A 22,721-nucleotide genomic window follows, 5' to 3' on the forward strand; every position below is an offset into this window, starting at 1 on the left:
CATTTGCTACTTAGGTAGGGGGTGAGTGGGAGGAGGGTATATTGAGGTTCTTGGTGGCGGAACATGTGCACTGGTGAAGGGATGGGGGTTTAATCATTGTATGACTGAGACTTAAAACTGAAAGTTTTGTATTTTTTTCATGGTGATTCAATAAAATAAAAATTAAAAAAATAATCTATGTTAATGATCTTTAATGTTAATTTAACATTCCCTTTAATGTTTAATGCTTCTGACTCACATGTGTTTTGCTTTCAGGAATATTTTTCCTGACCCCAAGTTCTCTGAAATGCAGCAATTTTATTATTTAAAATTTTTTAAAACTTTTAAAATTTATTTATTTTTCTTTAATCACCATGACATACACAGTTACAAAGTTGTTCATAACTGGGCTTCAGTCATATAATGTTCCCGTACCTGTATAGCACCCTTTCACTGTGTACATATCCCACCACCAATGTCCCCAGTTTCCTTCCTGTCACCCTCCCATCCTGCCATTTAAATCTATGCTTTAAATATTCTTAGCTCAGTTTTGCATTTTTTCTATGCCCTCACAGTGTTTTTATTTTTTGTTTATATTTGTTTGTTTTGTGGGCACCTTGGTGGTGCTCCTGGGGCTTAAGGGAACAGAGGTGCCTGCATGCAAAGCATTCAATCCAATCCATTGAGCCATTTCCCTGACTTTACCTTGTAGCTTCAGAATTTCACAATAGCTTTAGGAGAAGCTAGTTAAGCATTTGAGGTCTTTCATTCTGTTATTATAGATATTCTTAGTTATAGTCATTGTTTACTTTTGATTTGAGGGAATGATGCTTTTGCCTGGGTCCCACCCTAAACAACAGCCATATTTAAAATAGGAAAATATTTCCATGGGGAATAAGCCAGATACCATAAACTGAGCTCTATTTTGAACTTTCATCCTTGATCTTTTATTCCCCAAGTCCTTACTTATTTTCATATTTCTTTAAGTGGCTTGAAGATTTTATTTTAAAAACATAATTTATTGCCTATTTAATGTTGGTAGAAGAATTTGCCTACATTGGACTCCAATATCCTGTCAAAATTAAATTAATGTTTTTCATTTCACTTTTTTTGAAATTACATATAAAATAATCATCTACGGATAATTTTTAAAAGGTAAAATCGACTTTCTGGAAACTACTGGGACATCTCCTAGAGGTATCTGTGATGTTGACTGAGGTATTAGTAACCCACAAACTGCCTAAAATTTTTAAAAGATTTTTATATGGCAAGGGACTTACACATTTTTTTATATAGTGAAAATAATCATGAAATAATGTGAAAAGACAAATTGTAGGTAAAAGTAGGAAGAATCTTTGAAATCCAGATCTCTAAGAAGACAAAATATACTCTCTCTAGACAGTTTGTATTGGTGTCTTTGCAGTTATGCAGGCAAAGTTAAAATGTTCTTTGAGACTCCTATGATTCCTTTTGATTATGTAATTGTATTTGTCAGTTTTTTTATTCCTTCATAGTGATATAAATTGTGTTTGTATAGTATTAATAACAATTTATACAATTACTAGAAGACATGTCAAAAGTTTCTGAACTCATGTATTAACTACTTTGGTATCTATGTGACAGAAATTAGCTCTTTTTCTACCAAATGGATATTTTAGCAATATTTCTAAGTCTTAATCTAAAAGAATGATAACTGCCTACATCTACATTCTTCTTACCATAGGAAATGTGCTTTTGGAGTAAAGTCCATTCTCAACTGTTAAGTACCTATTCATAAGAGAGAAAAGTAGTGATAATTTTTCACAGTAGTTAAAGTCTTTGATGCAGCAATTATGCTATTTTCTGTGTAGGTTGTCGGGTTTATCATAATTACTACATGTCACATTCAAATTTCATCATTTTCAGAATAACTTATGCTTGGAAAAATTGCTCAGTGTTTGAATTTAGAATAACAAATCTGTCTATGCGGATATAAGAGCTGATGTTTGCAATATATCTAATTGCAAACTTCATGTAATGTTTTGTTTAATAAAAACACATTAAAGGCAGAGCAATAATAATAATGACATATACATGCTAACAATTATCATTTTATATAGTTTTTATTATTATTTAAAATTTGTTTTGCTTTTTGGGTCACACCCAGCGATGCTCAGGGGTTACACCTGGCTCTGTGCTCAAGAATTACTCCTGGTAGTTCTTGGAGAACCATATGGGATGCCAGGCATTGAACCTAGGTCAGCTGCATGCAAGGCAATGCCCTACTTGCTGTACTATTGCCAGGCCGCAATTTTTATTATTTTAACGTGCAATATTAGGTCAGCGTAACATATGTCAACGTGCCAGGAAGGAAGATCTGTAAAATTCCAACTTTCTTTTAAAATAAAGATTTTCAAATCTACGACATTGGCAACTATTGCCCAATTTGCCTGTTTTCTGTTGTCTACAAGTTGCTCACTCGAGTACTCCTGAATAGAATAGGCAGAACACTAGATGAAGGACAACCATATGAGCAAGCCGGGTTCCGAAAAGCATGATCGACCATATCCACACAGTGACCAAACTCATTGAAATTTCGTGAGAGTTCAAGATGCTGCTCTGTCTAATGTTCATCAATTTAAAGAAAGCCTTTGATTCTGTTGAGACTGATGCGGTCATCGAAGCCCTAGTCAAAGAGAGCATTCAAACTCAGTACATCAAGATCCTCCTCGAGCTGTATTGCTGATTCACCACCAAGATCTCACCATTCTACAAGGAAGTGATCATTGACTTAAAGAAAGGGGTTCAGCAGGGTGATACCGTTTCACTGAAACTCTTCAGTGCTACCCTCGAGAACATTATGTGATGATTAGAATGGGAAGGAATGGGAGTGAAGATAGATGGTCGGCAACTACACCACCTCCACTTTGCTGATCACATGGTTCTCATTATGCCAAACATTAGCCAAGCGGCACAAACGCTGGCTACGTGTACCTGGGTCAAAAACTCAACATGAAGAACGACTTGGCGCCAAAACTGGGCAGGAGGAAGAGAACAGCCTAGAACACCTCCAAGAGCGTCAAAGAAGTGGTTAAGAGGACGAAGAACCTCCGGCATTGGGCACATCTTTTCTTTTTTTTTTAATTTTTATTTTTTTAATCACCATGTGGAAAGTTACAAAGCTTTCAGGCTTAAGTCTCAGTTACATAATGCTTTAACACCCTAGGCACATCTTTTCGACTCCACCGTTCTTCCTGCACTAACATATGCTTCAGAGACCTGGGCCCTATGCAAACAGGATGAAAGCTCTATTTGGGTATCCCAAAGAGGAATCAAAAGAGCTATGCTAGGAGCTTCACGTCTCACTCAAGTGAGAGAAGGAATCCAGAGTTCCGACCTCTGTCAATGGTCAAGAATCAGGGATACTCGCAGCACTGTTTACAATAGCTAGAATCTGGAAAGAACCCGAGTGCCCTAGAACAGATGACTGGTTGAAGAAACTTCGGTACATCTATACAATGGAATACTATACAGCTGTTAGAAAAAATGAGGTCATGAAGTTTGCATATAAGTGGATCAGCCTGGAAAGTATCATGCTAAGTGAAATGAGTCAGAAAGAGAGAGACAGACATAGAAAGATTGCGCTCATCTGTGGAATATAGAATAATAGACTAGGAGACTAACACCCAAATAGTAGAAATAAGTACCAGGAAGTTGACTCCATGGCTTGGAGGCTGGTCTTTCATTCGGGGCAACTCAGAGAAGGGAACACCAAGTAAAATGTGGTCGGAGATCATGCAGGGGAAGGCTGATGCGTGCTGAATGTAGACTAGAGACCGAACACAATGGCCACTCAACACCTTTATTGCAAACCACAATACCTAATCAGAGAGAGAGAACAAAAGGGAATACCCTGCCATAGTGGCAGTGTGGGGTGGGGGGAGACGGGACTGGGGAGGGTGGGAGGGATGCTGGGTTTACTGGTGGTAGAGAATGGGCACTGGTGAAGGGATGGGTTCTCGAACTTTGTATGGGGGAAACATGAGCACTAAAATGTATAGATCTGCCCTTTGGACCCTGCTGCGGAGCGAGCATGATGGAAGAGCCCAAGGAAGCGCTCTTGGACTCCAAACAGCCCACTGAACTAATTCCGGCATGGGACCAGAGACCCCACGGTGCGCTGAAACAGTGGGAGCCGGGCATCCCCCAATTCTTTTAACCTCTCTCTCTCTCCACACCTCCCCCCTGAGCACAGCGCAGGATCCGCGGTTTTCCTGAGCGCAAAATGGAGACGCCGAGCCTCTCTCTAGGCTTCTCCATCTTATGAGCACCATAAAAGGGTAAAAGTTTGTAGTGATGTTATTTCTGGTTGTACTTTCCCTGGACTTTATACAGAAACCCAAAACCGCGCGGCCGCTGTCGCGGCCGCGCGACCTAATGTCATCTTAGCATCAGCAATATGTAATATGTCCCTTTTTAATGGGTCGGACTTTTGTGGGAGATCCTAACAAGAATAGTAAGTCTGTTGCTGAAATATTGAAGGCAATCAAAGTGGTAGCCATCTCTCTAGACTGAACTAAGCTATATCCCCACGCCGGCTGAGAAGAAATATCCTTCTCTCTCGGGAAGAAACGCGGCGTGGTGTCAAACATAGTGTGATGTCCATTAAGCAAACAGACCTGGTGGCGTGGGAACGGGATATAAGGGGAAAAATTATGTACATGGAACAGTGGGACGCTGGTGGAATCTCGAGCCGGAGCCGATACCAGCGCAAGCCCTTCGGTTCCAGAAACTGCTTGCAGAAACTCTACTAGTCTATCAACTAAGCCAGAGCCCCACGCCTGCCGATGACGGGAAATAACCATCCTTTTCGGTTTTTTTTTCCCTTGTCAGGCAGCGTGGCGATTACCAAACAGGCGTGAACTCGGTGGCGCGGGGCAAGGGGGAAAAAGAAAAGTTATGTAACAAACAGCGGGACTTAATATCTCTATATTCTTAGCAGTGGAGAACTATCAAATGCCTCCTTGGCAATAGGACTGCTTTCCTTTTTTGGGGGAAACCCCAACAACGGTAGTGAGTTGTGTGTTGAAACATGGAATGTAATCGAGATAAGGCATAAACGAAGTGGAACTTATCATGTACAAGGGTGGGGACTGGGGAGGTGGGAGGGGGTGGCAGGTATACTGGGGGGGTTGGTGATGGGAGATGGGCACTGGTGAAGGGAAGGGTGTTTGAGAATTGTATAACCGACATAATCCTGAGAACTATGTAACCCTCCACATGGTGATTCAATAAAATTATTTAAAAAAAAATAAATAAAATGTATAGATCTGTAACTGTACCCTCAAGGTGATTCACTAATTAAAAATTTAAAAAAAGGAGAAAGTGAAGTCTGCTCTTCAGTTTATTGTTTACCTGGTAAATTTACTTTGTAGGCAAAATGTTTGCATTATTCATATATCTTTGTCTGTTTCTATTAAACTATGGAGCTATGCAGCCAAAAAAAAAAGAATCAGGGATACTGTCTCCTTTGTCAAGGGTCAAAAATCAGATGGGCTGGACCCGTAATGTGATTCAGAGATTACCACTGGACTAGAGCTATTACTGACTGGATTCCACGGGACGTCAAAAGACCGCCTGGCCACCCACCAATGAGATGATCAGACTTCTTCGTTAAAATCCTGAATGAACACTTTGAGGTTCTTTCTGTTCCTGGAGTTAGCAGATATCATTGGGCAACACTAGCATGCAACAGGGACGAATGACGACGTCACTGCTGCCCCCTCGAGCAAATCAAAGATCAACGGGATAACAAGTGATGACAACTGATAAGTGAAAGTTTTTTTAAATAATTAATTGACCTGTTCATCCACAATGAAAAGAGAAAAGTATTAAGATTGAAGTTCCTTTATTTCAGTCTTTCTGTTTTTAGATAATAAAAATTCCTCACAAACTGCAATAATACAAATATTCACAATTCAATTGTTTTTCTGTAGATTGACACATTCATGTGCAAGCTGACTCAATTCCCTTTACCCTAAATAAGCATCCTTAGTTCTATTTCACACTTATCTCAAAGAGGCCAATTCTCTGGAAAGATTTGCTCTAGAAGAGAATTTCTATATCTGCCAGATGATGGAAACTTGACTAGAAACAGAAAGAAACAAGGACGCAGATGGGCAACTCAACTGATTCACTTTTAAGTGGAAATATTTGGGAAATTTTAACAACCAGTGAAATGTGCTTTTACTGATTTTCTGAAAAAGTTGCCTTTCAAAGGATTTTATGACTTAACTGAGAATTATTTACACACACATACTGTAGCTATCTATTTTGTCTAGGTCTTATTTATCATGTGTGGTAGAAACTTTGAAAATGACAAATTGTTAAAGATATAGACCCTAGTTCTGCAGAATTCCCAGTATCCCTCTATAGGGATAATTCTATTATATCATTGAAATTTTAAAAAGAAATGACTCAAAGGACAGATAGTAGTCATGGTAATTGTCATGATAATTGTTGGTTCTAAACTTTCTTTTAGCCTTACTTAATTTTCTTGTGGGTTGCATTGATTTATAGATAATGAGATTAACTTGAGAATAATTCATATCTGTAACACAGCTGCAAGGTTGATATCTATCGATTTGAACAGAGGTTCGAATGCCTTTCAAATAGTTAAGAACTTTAATATGCTGAATTTCAAAGATGTGCTCTGTTCATGACTCCTAATTAGCATCAACAGAAGTATTATTTTATCTACAATCTTCGAGGGTTCTATAGTGAGAGAACTTCATTCTCAGAATGAAGAAAATAATGGCCAGTAAATATACATGAACTTATTCTAGCAGAAACCAAGTTTTATACATAAGGTTATAATCTATTGACTGATTTTTCTGCCCAAATGTCTAGAATTTTGGACCAGGGCATGCATCCATAGACCTAATGAATATTCAGAGACCTTTATATTTCTTGTCCATATGGTTTTCTTTTTTTTTTTGATTTAGAAACACAAAATGATTACTGTGTGTGAGAGCAGCAAACATTATGACAATATATTAAGTATTACAGTTGCATAAAAGTACAACACTGGGCCTGGAGCCGGTAGGGTATTTACCTTGCATGCAGACAACCTGGGTTCCATACCTGGTACCCATTTGTTCACTGCATCCCAGAAGTGATCCCCGAGCTCAGATCCAGAAGTAAGCCCTGAGCAACATCAGTTATGGCCCCCCAAAACATAAACAAAATGTATAAAACTGTGAACACTCTACTTTTGATATAAATTACTTGAAAATTCACATCTTTTGGAACAGAGAAAACATATATAACTCTTTTTTTAGATTTGATACCTAATTCATTTTATTTATTTTTTCCTTTTTTTAATTTTTATTTTATCACCATGTGGAAAGTTACAAAGTTCTCAGGTTTATGTCTCAGTCATACAATATTCAAACACCATCCCTTCACCAGTGCCCATATTCCACCACCAAAATGCCCAGTATACCCCCCGCCCCCGCCCCCCACCCCCAACTGTATAACTGATGAATTTCACTGCATTTTCTCTTTACCTTGATTATGTTCCATATTTCAACACAAAGCTCACTATTGTTGTTGGAGTTTCCCCCCAAGAAAGACAGCCCTACTAAGGAAGCATTTGATAATTAGTTTTCCACTAAAAGATTGTATGTTTTCAGTTTTTAGAAAAGGTCGTGTGGCCGCATTAGCAACCTTTTCTAAAAACTTTCATTAGCGGCTGCGTGGTTCGGATGTGTCCCAGTCCCGCATCCTGGAGCCGTGTTAGTTGCTGCTCAGTGTCCCCAGGGCTCCGTCTGGAGAAGGTGTAGTGGCTGCACCTCCTCTGTCTGAATCCCCGGTGTTGCTGGCCCGTTTCGGGTCCGGAGCATTCTCCGGCCACGTTGCTCACCAGAACGCCTGGCTTCTTCTCTCAACACATGTAACTATTAACACAGAGAGTGTAAATGCACAACTTTCACTTTCATTGTATGGCCTGAGCTTTTATTGATTATTTCTCCAGCTAAAATTATTTCCATGTAAAAATAAATTAAAACAAAAGTAAAACTAGTGGACTAGAGCGATAGCATAGCGGGTAGGGCATTTGCCGTGCATGCAGCTGATCTATCTGGGTTTGATTCCTCTGTCCTTCTCAGAGAGCCTGGCAAGCTACTGAGAGTATCCTGCCCGCACTGCAGAGTCTGACAAGCTACCTGTGACATATTCAATATGCCAAAAACAGTAACAAGTCTCACACTGGAGACGTTACTGGTGCCCACTTGAGCAAATCGATGAACAATGGGACAACCGTGCTACAATGAATATTAACATCTGTACTAATAATTATAGCTATGCAAATGGGTAGAATCATGCTTTCATTATCTGGCAAGTATCTGTAAATGCATTTTTTCCCATTTTTGCTCCAAGATGACCAAACCTAAAATCCTATAAGTTGAACAAAAACTGGAGATAATTGAACTCTGATAACAGAGAAGAAAAGTATCCTCTTTCAAAGAAAGGTTTTAATTATGTGCTCAAAATAAAACAAAAATCTAAATAGATCACACACACTGTCTTTAAGTTAAAGAAGACAAATAATAGCCATCACATGGAGATTTGTGCAGTCAAATGGTGCAGAAAAGAGCAATCAAAACAACTGCAATTATCACTCTGGTATTTGTGGTCATCTTGTAAAGGGCTGGTTGTGACATGTTTTCAACATGAAACAAACATGAGGAAAGAAACAAGTGTTTTTAAAACCCATGATGCCAGGACACCTGGAGCCTATTTTCTGTAGTAACCCAGAATTATGTGGGGAAGGTACTGTGAAATTAATGCAATAAGTCTGATGCAATACACATATCAAATAGAAGAAAAGGGGTTAAGTTTGAAAGCCATGGTCTTTGTGGAATGATCTTCATTAACAATTAGAGGAGGAATTAGATGTATCACTTCCTTTGGTGTCTATGCAACTGTATTTGACACAGAACTGAAATTTAGTGTTATCTCGGCCTTTACAAAGCTGGGCATTGAAAGAAAGGTTTAAATTCCTATCTTGCTTTAGAAGCTTTTTTGTCAGACATCATTTGACAGTAATATATGGAATTGTTTTAGTCCTATCTCAGTTGTTTATTTTTTCTTGATAATGACAGATATGTTTCTTTTAGTCCTTTTAAAAATACAAGTCAGATTTTCATAGAACAACTTGATATTCCAAAATATTAACTTCATTAAACATTTAGTACCAATTCTCATGCATTTCAAGACAAATTTATAACTATTTTTTTTTCAGGGATTTGAGCTGTTTATTTGAATTGAAGCCATCGATACAACTGTGAATGTTCCCTGTGTCCTCTTGGTACATTGTGTTACCATGTTTTCAACAACTTTCCTCAGCATAGGGATCAACTAATACAAGTGAGCTGTGTTTGAACAAGTATTTATTTTAATTATACAGTAGGAGATGTCACTGGCTCCTCACTAAGAAATAAAATGGATGTCTTCTAAAGGTTTCAGAAAAAGATGATATATTCTACTATGGCTACCTATGAAAAAATTATGGTGTTCTCTAAGGACTCAAAATAATAGAAATAAATTATTTTTTCCTATAGATATGAAGAGTTACATAAAATACTTGACATTTTTTGTGGAATATATCTCTTTTTCCTTTACATTTTAAACTAGAATGAATATAAGGCTTGATACACTTACAACTGTACCTTGCTGAGTGATAACTCAACAAATTTGTATTGAGTTGAATAAATGTAGACTTCTGTTACAAATCAGATATAGTGTCACACAAGACAAAATGTTGAACCTTAAATAAACAGGTTTTCAGAGACATTTTTTAAGTTTAACATTTTATTTTCAAGTCAAGAAGAAATAGTTGAATCCTAGGTGATTTCATACCTTCTCAGTAAAATATAGAGTTTCTTAAAAAAAAAATTTTAAAATTTATTTATTTTTTAAATTTATTTTATTGAATTACCATGTGGAAAGTTACAAAGTTCTCAGGCTTATGTCTCAGTTATACAATGCTCAAACACCCGTCCTTTCACCAGTGCCCATATTCCACCACCAAAAAACTCCAATATACCTCCCAGCCCCCCACCCCCCAACACTGGCCTGCATAACTGATAAATTTCACTTCATTTTCTCTTTACCTTAATTACATCCCATATTTCAACACAAAACTCACTATTGTTGTTGGAGTTTCAACACACAACTCACTATTGTTGTTGGAGTTTATCCCAAAGAAATACAGCCCTACTATCAAGGAAGCATTTGATAATTAGTTTTCCATTGGTGAGAATGAAGAGATATGAAGTTGCGTGGCCGTGGTAGCAGCTGCACGGTTTAGGATTTCTGTATTTTAGTAGTTAATCCCAGGAAGATTTATGTTGGAAATTGCATCATTTCCCTTCCTGGGGCAGCATGGGGCAAAGGCTTAGTTCACAGTCTGGAGACATGGCTGCAAGCACTTGCTGGGACCAGAAGTAGTGTAGCTGGCTCTGGATCTTGGTCGTTCAGCATCAAAGCGGCCGTGCAAAAGCATGGCCACCCGGGTCGAATCTCAGTGGAGCGTGAGCTGGTATCGGCCCCTGCCCGAGACTGCCCAAGCGTCCCACTGTTTCAAGTTAAAAACACATTTTTTTTTCTCCTTCCTGAGCCACCAAGTTCATACCTGCTTAAAAGTTCCATAATATGGCGATGCCATGCCCTTCTTCCCACAAAGGGAAGAAAAACCGAGGAAGAAGAATATTTCCCTTCTCGGCCGGCACTTTGGTTTGGAACACATCTGGTAGTACTCAAGACTTCTTCCGGCTCTGTCCAGGGTTCACTTCTGATAAGGTTGGTAACCATATGTGGTGTCAGAGATTAAAACAATGTTGGTCACGTTGTAGGTGAGTGCCTTACCCACTATACTATCTCTCTTTCTCTATAGATTCATTTTTGTGAAATCCACATAAAAAGATAAAGGAAATAGTTCTTAGAGATAGATTTTGGGGACCCCAGGACCCTGTGTGAGCATGAACCTCAAAATGGCTCTCTATAAACATAGAACCAATCATGTTAGTCTTAACTCATTTTAAAGATGAGAACGTTGAAGACAGGAGTGCACCACTTAGCTTCCTTAGGATTTTAGGACCCATTCTTTAGGGTGAGCTGAGTCAAGTTCTCATATACTCTGCTTACACCCCCCTGCCTCATGCAGTTTTTCTGCCTGAAGTACTTCGACTCATAACACATCAGCATTTTCCAAGTCGACACCAGGAAGTGTCACTTCTTTGGAGAGTATTGCTTAAATTTAGGTGAAAACTCAATAACTGGAGAAAACTTTGGCATTTCATGTTAATCCCTTGTTTATTAGCGAATTATAACAATGAGAATACTTTTCCTAAAAATAATAGTGATTAGAAAAATGTCCTACTTGACTTGTGGCATGATATCATTAGGCTTCTCTTGTTATCAAATGCGGTGTTTTTTTTCTCTTTTGCTCTCAATATAAAAACTGAAACATCTGTATCTCAGTGCAGAAATAATATAACAAACACACACATATATAATCATTACTCTAGTAGATTAATCCACATATATATGTTATTTAATCTTCTATTTGCTACAACTCTCGGGAATTTGTAGTTCTGGTTTTCTTAATTCTGAGCCCTCCTATTTGTCCCCCACCATGCTCACATCTGCACGTTGTCCTGGGCTGAGGGGACAATGCCTTTGGATAGCATTATATAGGTACCCTGATCAAGTGGAGTTCCCTAGATTTCTCTTAATGGAAGTTCCCAGGAACCAGGTAGCAATGCTGACAATATTACTAATGACAGTCCCTGTAGATTTCTTACCTGCACTTCCCTTTTCAGATAATACAGTACTTCCCTTTCTCCATTCTAACTCTACAAAAGGTCTAAGTAAATTTTTCAAAGTATGTAACCTAAATATGTGCTGTATTTCCGTGTCTGCACTCTCTTATTGGGTGTTTCTGTGGGGAAAAAGTCTTATCAAATGCCTCCGTAAGCATTATTGGCTTTTTTTCAGAATCCTGACTGATATAGCACTGTCATTTTATCAAGCCAAGGAGATACCATGAAGTTTATATGTAGTTCCTCTCATTTATATAAAACCTTTTCAAGACTTTTGTAAAAACATCTATCCAGGACCCCAATCTCAATATCACAGAGTTTAAAAGATTTGTAATAATGATATGTCTTTTGTATTCCTGTTGTCTTTTTTACCTCCTCCATTCTATTTTCTACCTATCTCTTTGTTGTTCCCACTAGAGTATAGATAGATATAGATACACACATATATATATATATTTATACATGTATATGTATGTGCACATACATTAGATTTTATTCAGAGTAGCTGGCTTGAAAATAGATTTTAGTTTATTGAGCTGTTTATACATGGTTATATTCACCTCCATATATTATGATGTGACCCCCATATATATAGTTGAATTATTAGCTCTTTTCTCCCCAGGGTAGGAGTAACTTTTAGATATGATTCTAACACCTTCTGGTAGGTTTCTTAAAATAAAATAATGTCCTAAACCACATGATTTCAGGCATATGACACCGTGGAGGAGAAACAGATTTGAAAGGAACAACAACTTAAACACATCATTAAAATTTTTGGCCATAAAATTTTCTATGTGATTCTTGACAGCATCTAGTTGAAATAGAAATTCTCAGATTCCTCAGAAAGGTATTTTACAATGCACTTTGTGCAATTTTAATACATGCTATTTTTGTGAGAATGGTGTGAAAAAGAATTTACAATATTTTTTGTAATTTTATGTCATAAGCACATATTACACAAAGAATTTGATGTAAGACTATAGGAATTTATTAAAACCCTAAAACTTACATGTCACTTAAAAAAATGAGATGGTGTGAGGTGTTATTTCATGGTAATTTTGGTTTACATTTCTCTGATAATTAGTCATGATGAATTTTTTTTCATATAACTTTTGGCTATCTTTATGTTACTTTGATCTAATGTCACCTCATAACAGCAAGAACGGAAACAGTAAATGCTGTCAGTGATGCGGTGAAAAGAAAATCTCATTTGCTTTTGGTGTGACTGTTGCATGATTCATCCTCTTTGGAAAACAGTTTGAAGACTTCTCAAAACATTATGAATAGAACTGCCATATAACTAAGTGATTCCACTCCTGCATATCTGTCCTAAGAATATAAAAGCAGTAATCAGAAGGGACATGTGAGTACTTTTGTTTACTCCAGCATATTTACAATAGGGAAGATCTGGAAATGACCCAAGTACTCCACAACAGATGAGTGGATAAGGAAATTGTGGTATATAAACATGACAGAGTACTATTCATCTATGAGAAAAGATGAAATTTTGCAGTTTGCTACAATATGGATGGAATTGGAGAGTGTCATGCTAAATCAAGTGAGTCCTAAAGTGAAATAAAAAATACCAGTTAATCTTGATCATTTGTGGACTACAAAGAAAGAGGAAAGGATGCTAGATAATCCCCAGTGAGAACAAATCTGGACACAAGATCAATAGAACTGGGAATGGAGAACACGAAATGGGAGGGGAGGGGACTATGGACAATGGCAGAAGGATCTAAAAACACTGGTGGAATGATTTGTACAATATCACTATCACTACAACTTAACTCAATTATTTCAATAATGCTGTAAACTATGAAATGTGAACCTGGAAAAAGTATTACAGGACTACAGTACAATTAAAATTTAAGTTATCAACGTAGGGAAGATTCTTATCTATAAGATAATATACTGAATTTAAAAAAAATTTGTATATGAAATTGTTAAAAAATTCTATAAATTAATTTCCATCACTGTATCACTGTCATACTACTGTTCATCAATTTGCTCGAGTGGGCACCAATAACATCTCCATTCGTCCTAGCTCTGAGATTTTTAGCAGCCTCTCTTTACTCATCCTTCCTTTTAGGGTCAGGGGAATGAGACCCATCATTGTTACTGTTTTTGGCATATCGAATATGCCACAGGGAGCTTGCCAGGGTCTGCCATGCGGGCAGAATACTCTCAGTAGCTTGCCGAGTTCTCTGAGAGTGAGAATTAGACAATAAAATTTATTTCAATAAAATTAACTTCCATAGTAAAAGAAATTGCAAAACTACTTAATTGGAAAATATAGTGATAAAAGTATTATAAAGGTAAGCCAAAAAATGAATACTATTTTCTCTGTAAGTTGTGTTGTGATCTGTTAGCTTAAAGATGCTCACATTCAAAATAAATTTTCATACCTATATCTAATTTCCTTTAATAGCCTTTATTTCTTCAAAAATTATCTCTAAAGCTGCATACCCACACTTTTATATCCATCTTGATATGCATAATATAATTTTATCCTTCCTTATTAATGGCAGCTGAGCTGGATAATAGCTAGTGTTGATACTAAAGTAGATGACTTTTTTCTAGTATAGTATACAGCCTTTCTCTCTTGAATATGTTCCTTAAAAATAGATGCTGACACAAAGATTTCAATACAATAGTTAACTTCGGAGGTCAACAAGGAAGCAATGACTGGATGCTAAGATAATGAGGGAAGAGGAGAGGTCATTGCAATTGACAATTGGACTCAATTCTACTTTTGACCATGTGGACATATGTAAAATAAATCTGAGAAATCTTCCATCCTAGAAGTGAGGGAGGTGCTATATCTGTTAACTGAGTACTTTTAGTTGTTTGATGATTGAGGCTGACAAAGACTTTGATCTACAAACAATTCTAGAAAACTTTTCAGAGAACCAGTAGGCCAGGGCTAACACAACTTTTGAGCATCACAGGGAAATGTCACAGCCTTGAAAATAAATTAGCAGATGGATGTGGCAATTGAAAAGTAGCAGGTGTAAATCACTAATAGTATATTACTGTTTCCAAAAGCGGATGCCTATCCTGTTGTTTATTTTAGTTTTCCATTTTAACCCTGTGATAAATAATAATAATATCTTTATGATAGAATTTTTTACTGGATGCAGCATTACTATACGCCACAGGTTTTAATATAAAAAGTTTTTTTTCAATCTCAACACAATATTTTTTAGTCTCTTTTGTTTTGTTGGTTCATTATGTACAAACAAATTAAATTCAATGAATGACACCCATTTAAGAATTCTGCTACCAGTTTTTAACATAGTGTATATAAATACAAAGATATTGAACATAGGTAGACTTTGGATAGAAATCATCAATATTTTGTTGCTGAAAAATGGAAAGAAAATTGCATGCTCCTGGTCTTGAAAAGCTGTCAGATTTTCCACTTTTGCACAACTTTGCTATTACATCATTTTTGTGATTTTGAAAACATTGCTTTTTGTCAATATCTATGCCATTTCAGGTGAATAGATTGCATTTTATCTGCACTATAAATTCCAATATGTCATGTTGGAATAACCTTTGAGTCCATCAAGATAGGCATCACTTCTGTAATCAGCAAAATACAATTATTTGATAACTTGTTACTTTAGATAAACATTTTAACTTGATATAAAACAGCTCAAATATAGGCTGAGAAATTGATTTAAAAATGATTCGACAAAGATGCAGTGAGCTGTTCTCATAAATTGATAAGCATCTGCACTATGCTTATTGTAAGCTAGGCAGTTATTTTTCTTGTTATTTTAAACAAATTTAATACATATCCTTACCGACTGAAATGCTTCTTTCTGGTTTTAATAAAATAAAATATTTTCTTATGAAAAGTATTGGGACACGTGCTTTGGAAAGTAACTGAATAATTCACTTTTGATGCTCAGAAACTACTGATATTATTACAGAAATTTTTTAGGTGTGATAGTTAAGTGCAATGACTATTTTTTATCATGGATTTGCTGAATTTAATGACAGATCAAGTTGGCATAAGCATATAAAAGAACACATGGTAACAGTATTAAATATTTGCATTCTATATGTAGGAATATTGGTTAATATATGTTATATGTGATTATATATGTGTGTATACATCTGTGTGCATGTGGATTTCTTAATTTTATTATACTTTACTTTATTTTTGGAATCTGAGTACTACCAAGAAGTGTTCAGGGTTTATTCCAGTTCTGTCTTCAGAGACCATTCCTAGTGTATATGAAACTATATGTGGTGCCAAGGATTAAACCATTGTTGGTCAAATGTAAGGTATATGCCTTATCCTCTCTACTCTCTCTGGGATAGTGTATGAATGGCTTAAGGAAGAAGAGCCCTCAGAATCCAAAAGCTAGATGAGGGAATGCTTGCAAGTATTTTCCAAGACCATTATTAATGCTCATTTATTTTTATGAAGGACTGTGATATACATTTACATGTAGATAAAGGGGAAAGTTAAGGCACCAACTTTATTCTAGAATTTCTCTTCCTGACCCCTTTAAACAGAGCTAATCATTCCATTACTAAAGACAGCACTGTTTATCATCACACTAAATTTCTTCTATGGTGATTTATGATGATTATTTGAGTTTCAGCTGGGGCACTTCAAGCTTCTAGGAAATAACACCTTATCTAAGATATTTTGTAGTTCAGAGGGTGGGAGGCTCAAATTTGGTGGATTTATTGCTTAGTTACATTCTAAACTCTGAATTGTCTTTGTAAGTCATTTTAAGACTTGGTTTAATCTTATGCCAAAAACAGGATTGTTATAGCAGTTTCAAGTACCATATATACAACGTTTGAGAGTAAAAGGAATGATAGACCCTGTCTTTATCCAGATGCTCCATTCTTTTATTGCCTGTATATGCACCGTGTTAGTAAGACATCCTATTTGGCTTGTCTTTCTTTCACAACTGTAGCTCTATAGCACTTTCATCCCATTCATTGTTCATTGATTCAAGCGGACACCAGTAATGTCTCCATTGTGAGACTTCTTGTTACTGTTTTTGGCATATTGAATACGCCACAGGTAGCTTACCAGGCTCTGCCGTGCAGGTGGGATATCTCGGTAGCTTGCTGGGCTCTCTAAGAGGAATGGAGGAATCAAACCCAGGTCGGCCACGTGAAAGGAAAACACCCTACCCGCTGTGCTATCGCTCCAGCCCTCTTTCCATAACAGGGAACTATTATTTGGCCTATAGTGTTGATCATTTCTTCATTCAGACCCCAATTCAAGTTCCCTTTTATGGGTGACTTATGTATTTAGAACATTTTGGAGAAGGGATTGTGCATTCCTGATTCAATAACTTCTAATTGCCATATTTGGCTAGCATTCTGGCATAACTCTTAGTTAGTGGTACCTAAAGTTTAGTGGGTGAGTTCAACGAAGGTACTAGGGAGGAGTTTCTAGTTTTGATTGTGTAATTATGCTGTGCAGTGTTCAGAAACTATCTTTTGCACTACATGAAAACTAGATATCCCAATTAAAGTTTACATTTTACAGCTCATTTTAAAAAATTTTTTATTAGTGAATCACCATGAGGTACAGTTATAGACTTACAAACTTTCATGCTTGTGTTTCAGTCATACAATGATTGAGTACCCATCCCTCAACCAATGCCCATTTTCCACCACTAATGTTCCCAGCATCCCTCCCAACACCCCCATCCTTTCCCCTCCACCCCACTCCACCTCTGTGGCAGGGCATTCCCTTTTGCTCTCTCTCTCTCTCTCTTTGGATGCTGTGGTTTGCAATAGAGGTATTAAGTGGCCATCATCTTCGGACTATAGTCTACTTTCAGACCGCACCTCCCATCTTGAGCAGGCCCTCCTATCACCCTTTACTTGGTGGTCCCTTCTCTATCTGAGCTACCTTTTCCCACAGAACGTAAGACTGGCTTCTAAGCTGTGGAGTAATCCTCCTGGTACTTATTTCTACTATTTTTGGGTGTTAGCCTCCCATTCTGTTACTTTATATTCCATAAATGAGTGTAATCTTTCTATGTCTGACCCTCTCTTTCTGACTCATTTCACTAAACATGATACTCTCCATGTTTATCCACCCATATGCAAATTTCATGACTTCATCTTTCTAACAGCTGCACAGCATTTCATTGTGTAGATGTACCAAAGTTTCTTTACCCAGTCATCTGTTCTCGGGTACTCAGGTTTCTTCCAGATTCTGACTATTGTAAACAGTGTTGCAATGAACATTCGAGTGCAGATGTCATTTTGACTATACTTTTTTGCATCTCCAGGATATATTCCCAGAAGTGGCATTGCTGGGTCAAATGGGAGCTTAATTTTTTTTTTTTTTGAGACACGTTCATACTGTTTTCCAAAAGGGCTGAACCAGTCAGTATTCCCACCAGCAGTGAAGCAGAGTCCCTTTCTCCCCACATCCACACCAACACTGGTTGCTTTTGTTCTTTTGGATGTGGGGCAGTCTCTTTGGTGTGAGATGGTATCTCATTGTGTTTTGATCTGCATCTCCCTGATGATTAGTGATGAAGAACATTTTTTTATGTGTCTTTTTGGCCATTCAGATTTCTTCTTTGAGAAAGTTTCTGTTCATTTCATCGTCCCATTTTCTGATGAGGTTAGATGTTTTCTTCTGTGGAGTTCAATCAGTGCCTGGTAAATCTTTGATATCAACCTCTTATCAGATGGGTATTGGGTGAATATCCTTTCCCATTCTGTGGACTTTCTGTGTACTCTGGTCACTGTATCTTTTGAGGTGCAGAAGCTTCTCATTTAAGGTAGTCCTATTCGTTTATTTCTATTTCCACTTGTTTGGCCAATGGTGTGTCCCCTTTAAAGATACCTTTAGCTTCAATGTCGTGGAGGGTTTTGCTGACCTTATCTTCAATGTACCTGATGTATTCTGGTCTGATATGGAGGTCTTTAATCTATTTTGATCTGACTTTTGTGCGTCGTGTTTGGAAAAGGTCTGAGTCCAATTTTTTTTGCATGTAGCATCCAGTTTTGCCAGCACCATTTGTTAAAGAGTCTTTCCTTGCTTCACTTCACATCTCTTGCTCCCTTATCGAAGGTTCACTGAATCACTGACATCCCGTTGTTCATAAATTTGCTCGAGTGCGCACCAGTAATGTCTCCATTGTGAGACTTGTTGTTACTGTTTGGAGCATAGCGAATACACCATGGGTAGCTTGCCAGGCTCTGTCCTGTGAGCGGCATTCTCTCAGTAGCTTGCCAGGTTCTCCTAGAGGGGCGGAGGAATCGACCCAGGTCATCCATGTGCAAGGCAAATACCCTACTCATTGTGCTATTGCTTCAGCCCTATCAAAGATTAGATTATCATATATTTGAGGTTGTGTGTCAAAATATTCCACCCTATTCCAGTGATCTTCAGTTCTGCCTTTTTTCCAGTACAATCTGTTTTAATTATTACTGCTTTGTAGTAAAGTTTGAGGTTGGGGAAGGTGATGCCTGTCTTCTTCTTTTTCCAAAGATTTGCTTTATATGCAGCTCATGTTTTAATGTCTATATTCTGCATCAAATTTTTCAGTGAAATCTTGAAAATCGTGGTGTAATAAAATAAGAATGGCCTGCTTATGGGAATAGAAGTGTTGTATGTGGGACTCATTGGAAATGAGGGGAAAGGGAGGTTGAATGGGGGGGGCGAGAGAGAGAGAGAGAGAGAGAGAGAGAGAGAGAGAGAGAGAGAGGAGAGTATCCTTCTGAATGACTCACCACAACTTGGAATAATTCACTACCTCACACTAAGTTTGTGACTCCGCCAGGATTTCATGGGCTCGTTGCCTATTCTCACAGAAAAGAATTCCAGGACAAGACCAATACTGAAGTAAGAAAGTTTACTAGGGATGTGGAAAGAGAGTACTGCAAAGTAGGGTGCTTGCCTCACATGCAGCTTATTTGATTTCTATCCTGGAACTTCTTATGATTCCCTGAGTCCTGCCAGGAGTCAGCCCTGAGCACATCCAGGAGCAATACCTGAAGTTTGCAAATGTAACCCTAGAACAAAATAAAACAAACACACAAAAAAAGAAATAAAAAAGGACTTCTAAAATGGGAGGGGGGAAATGAAATGATGAAAAAAAGAAGGTGCCTTCTCCAGAGAAAGGAGTTTAAGGAGTTTATTAGAGTAAAAGGAATTATACACATCAAGTTAGGATGCTGCTGATTCCAGAATTGAAAGGTAAGCAATTTTTTTCTTTTTTTTCAGTTAGTTTTATAGTATTTTCTCAAACTGTCCCACTTTTGAACTGTCCAGGTTGATAAAGAATGATTGCTACATTTTGTCAAGGAAAAATGCTTTGAATATTGGGTTTTCCTCTTTCAGTCTCATCAGATGTTTTTGTTGCAGCTGATGTTTCTCACTTCATGAGAGGAACTAGTATCCCCTGCTTGGGGCTGTCATTCAGAGTTTTTATTTTGTTGTGAAGTTTTAGGCAGTGTGTTTTACAAAATTATTAATGTCATGGTTTCATGTATAAAACATTCCAACACCACACCCTCCACCAGTGTGTCTACTTTCCTCCACATTATTCCAGTGTTCCTCCTCTCTTTCGACCTAATTTTCTCTCTACCTACACTCTGATAATAAGAAAAGTTTTCAATTTCTGTTGCCTTTATCCATTTGTTAATTCCTTTCTATGATTCTTAATATCCCACACATAAGATAAATCAGTGTGTGTATATCTCTTCTCTTGACTAACTTATGAGCAGGATGTTCTTCAGATCCATCTATGTAGCAGTAAACTATATGATAGTCCATTGTGTATATATATTATAGATTATTCAGTAATCCTTTGTGAGATATTGCATTCCAGATTTGTGATGTAAATAGTGCTGCAATGAACATAAAGAGTAGAGATATCTTTTATTTTTGTATAGTTTTGGGTCTCCAAAACTATAAAAAGGTTAATATCTAAGATATAGTTAATATCTTGGATATTAACCTTTCATCAGAAGGATGGTGGAAAAATATTCTGTCCAAGTCTATAGTTTATCTTTTTATTCTGATCATCATATTTTTGTGTGGGTGATGCAAAACCTTTTTAATTTAATTCAGTCACATTTGTTTATCTTCATTTATGTTTGCTTGGCCAATGGTATTGAACCCATTGAATCATTGAAGTTACCTCAGGCTTCAATATCATGAAGTGTTCTACCCAAGTTTTATTCATTATGATTTATGAACTAATATCTGATATTTAAATTTTAATCAATCTTGATTTGACTACTGTGCAGGGTGTAAAATATGGATCTGAATTAATTTATTTGCATGTGACTAATCAGCATTTTAAACTTCATTCTGAAGATACCTTTTTGTTACTTTTTTTGAAGTTGATTCTCTATGTACCTGAGGATCTGTCTTTGGACGCTTAATTTTATTCCAATGGCCTGGGATTCTTTTTTTAAATTCAATACCACACTGTTTTAACTACCATAAGGTCACCTACTTTCATGACTATTATTTAATTTACCATTAGAAGTTCTTGCCATAGCAATTAGGCAAGAAAGAGATATTTAGGGCACCCTGATCAGACAAAAAGAGGTCAAACTCTCACTATTTGCAAATGACATGATACTTCACTTAGAGAACCCTGAACACCCCACAAGAAAAACCCTTGGAAACAATAACCTTGTGCAATAAAGTGGCAAGCTACATAATCAGCATGCAGAAATACATCGATTTTCTATATGCAAATAATGGATTTGAAGAGAGAAAAACTAAAAAAAATTCACTAATGTGCCCCAGAAAATCAACTGCCTAATAATCAGCTTAAAAAAATAAAGTGAAAGTCATATAAAGAAAACTATAAATTACTACTAAAAAGAATTAAAGGTGGAAATGGAAACACATATTTTGTTCATGGGCTGGAAGGCTTAATATTGTCAAAATGACTATCTTACCCAAAGCATTATACAAATTCAATAATATTTCTATAAGAATACCCATGACATTTTTTGAGACATAGATCAAATGCTGTTGAAATTTCTATGGAGCAATAAACCCCCTTAGTAGTCAAACCAATCCTAGAAAACAAGAAGATGAAAGGCTTTTCTTTTCCCAACTTCAAAATATACTATCATTTAAAGTTTATCTGGCATCAGTTCCTAGGGAATTATCTCCATAGGGAGTATAGTCTTCAAACTTTGGGACTGACAAAAAGGATTGAGTATAGAGTAACTTATTTTTAGATCATGTCTTGCTTTTATTACTTTATGAAATTTACACCAATAGGGATCTCCTATCTCAGAACGTATGTCTGAAGTGTACTTATATTTTATTAGAAGTGAGTTATTTTGTTTATTTTTTTTCCTGAGGCACTTGACTATTTGGGGTGAGTAGCTACCTAAAACCAACTGGTTTTCTGGGAGGAAGGAAGAAAAAAATTTACAGTAAACTTGCAGAAAAGCGGTATTTAAACATTCTGATATCTCCAACATCAAGTTTAGTGCCTGACACATAGTAGGCACTAATCAAGTTAACTCAAATAACACCTCATGACTTTGAATATTAACATAATGTGCCTATTCTCTTCTTTGAAAGACTCTTTGAAAAATCAGTGTCCATCAGTAGAAAAGATTGGAGAAAACACTATTATGGATCCTCTAAGGTGTTGTTATTGATTCACCTATGAACAGGTTAATTTTATGATTGGCAACAGCTTAACTATCATGTCACAACTCTTTTGCCAAAGCAATGTGCATGTGTGCATGGATATTAGATGTTGTAATACCAAATAATAGCAGCACATTAATTTGTTTCTTAAGAAGATTTGTTTGTCAAATTCCCTATTTTGTATAATAAACCATGCTGAAATATGTTTTCACTTCATTTTTAACTTCTCTTTTTTAGAA

Source organism: Sorex araneus, chromosome X (genome assembly GCF_027595985.1).
Source record: "Sorex araneus isolate mSorAra2 chromosome X, mSorAra2.pri, whole genome shotgun sequence".
Classification (NCBI taxonomy): Eukaryota; Metazoa; Chordata; class Mammalia; order Eulipotyphla; family Soricidae; genus Sorex; species Sorex araneus.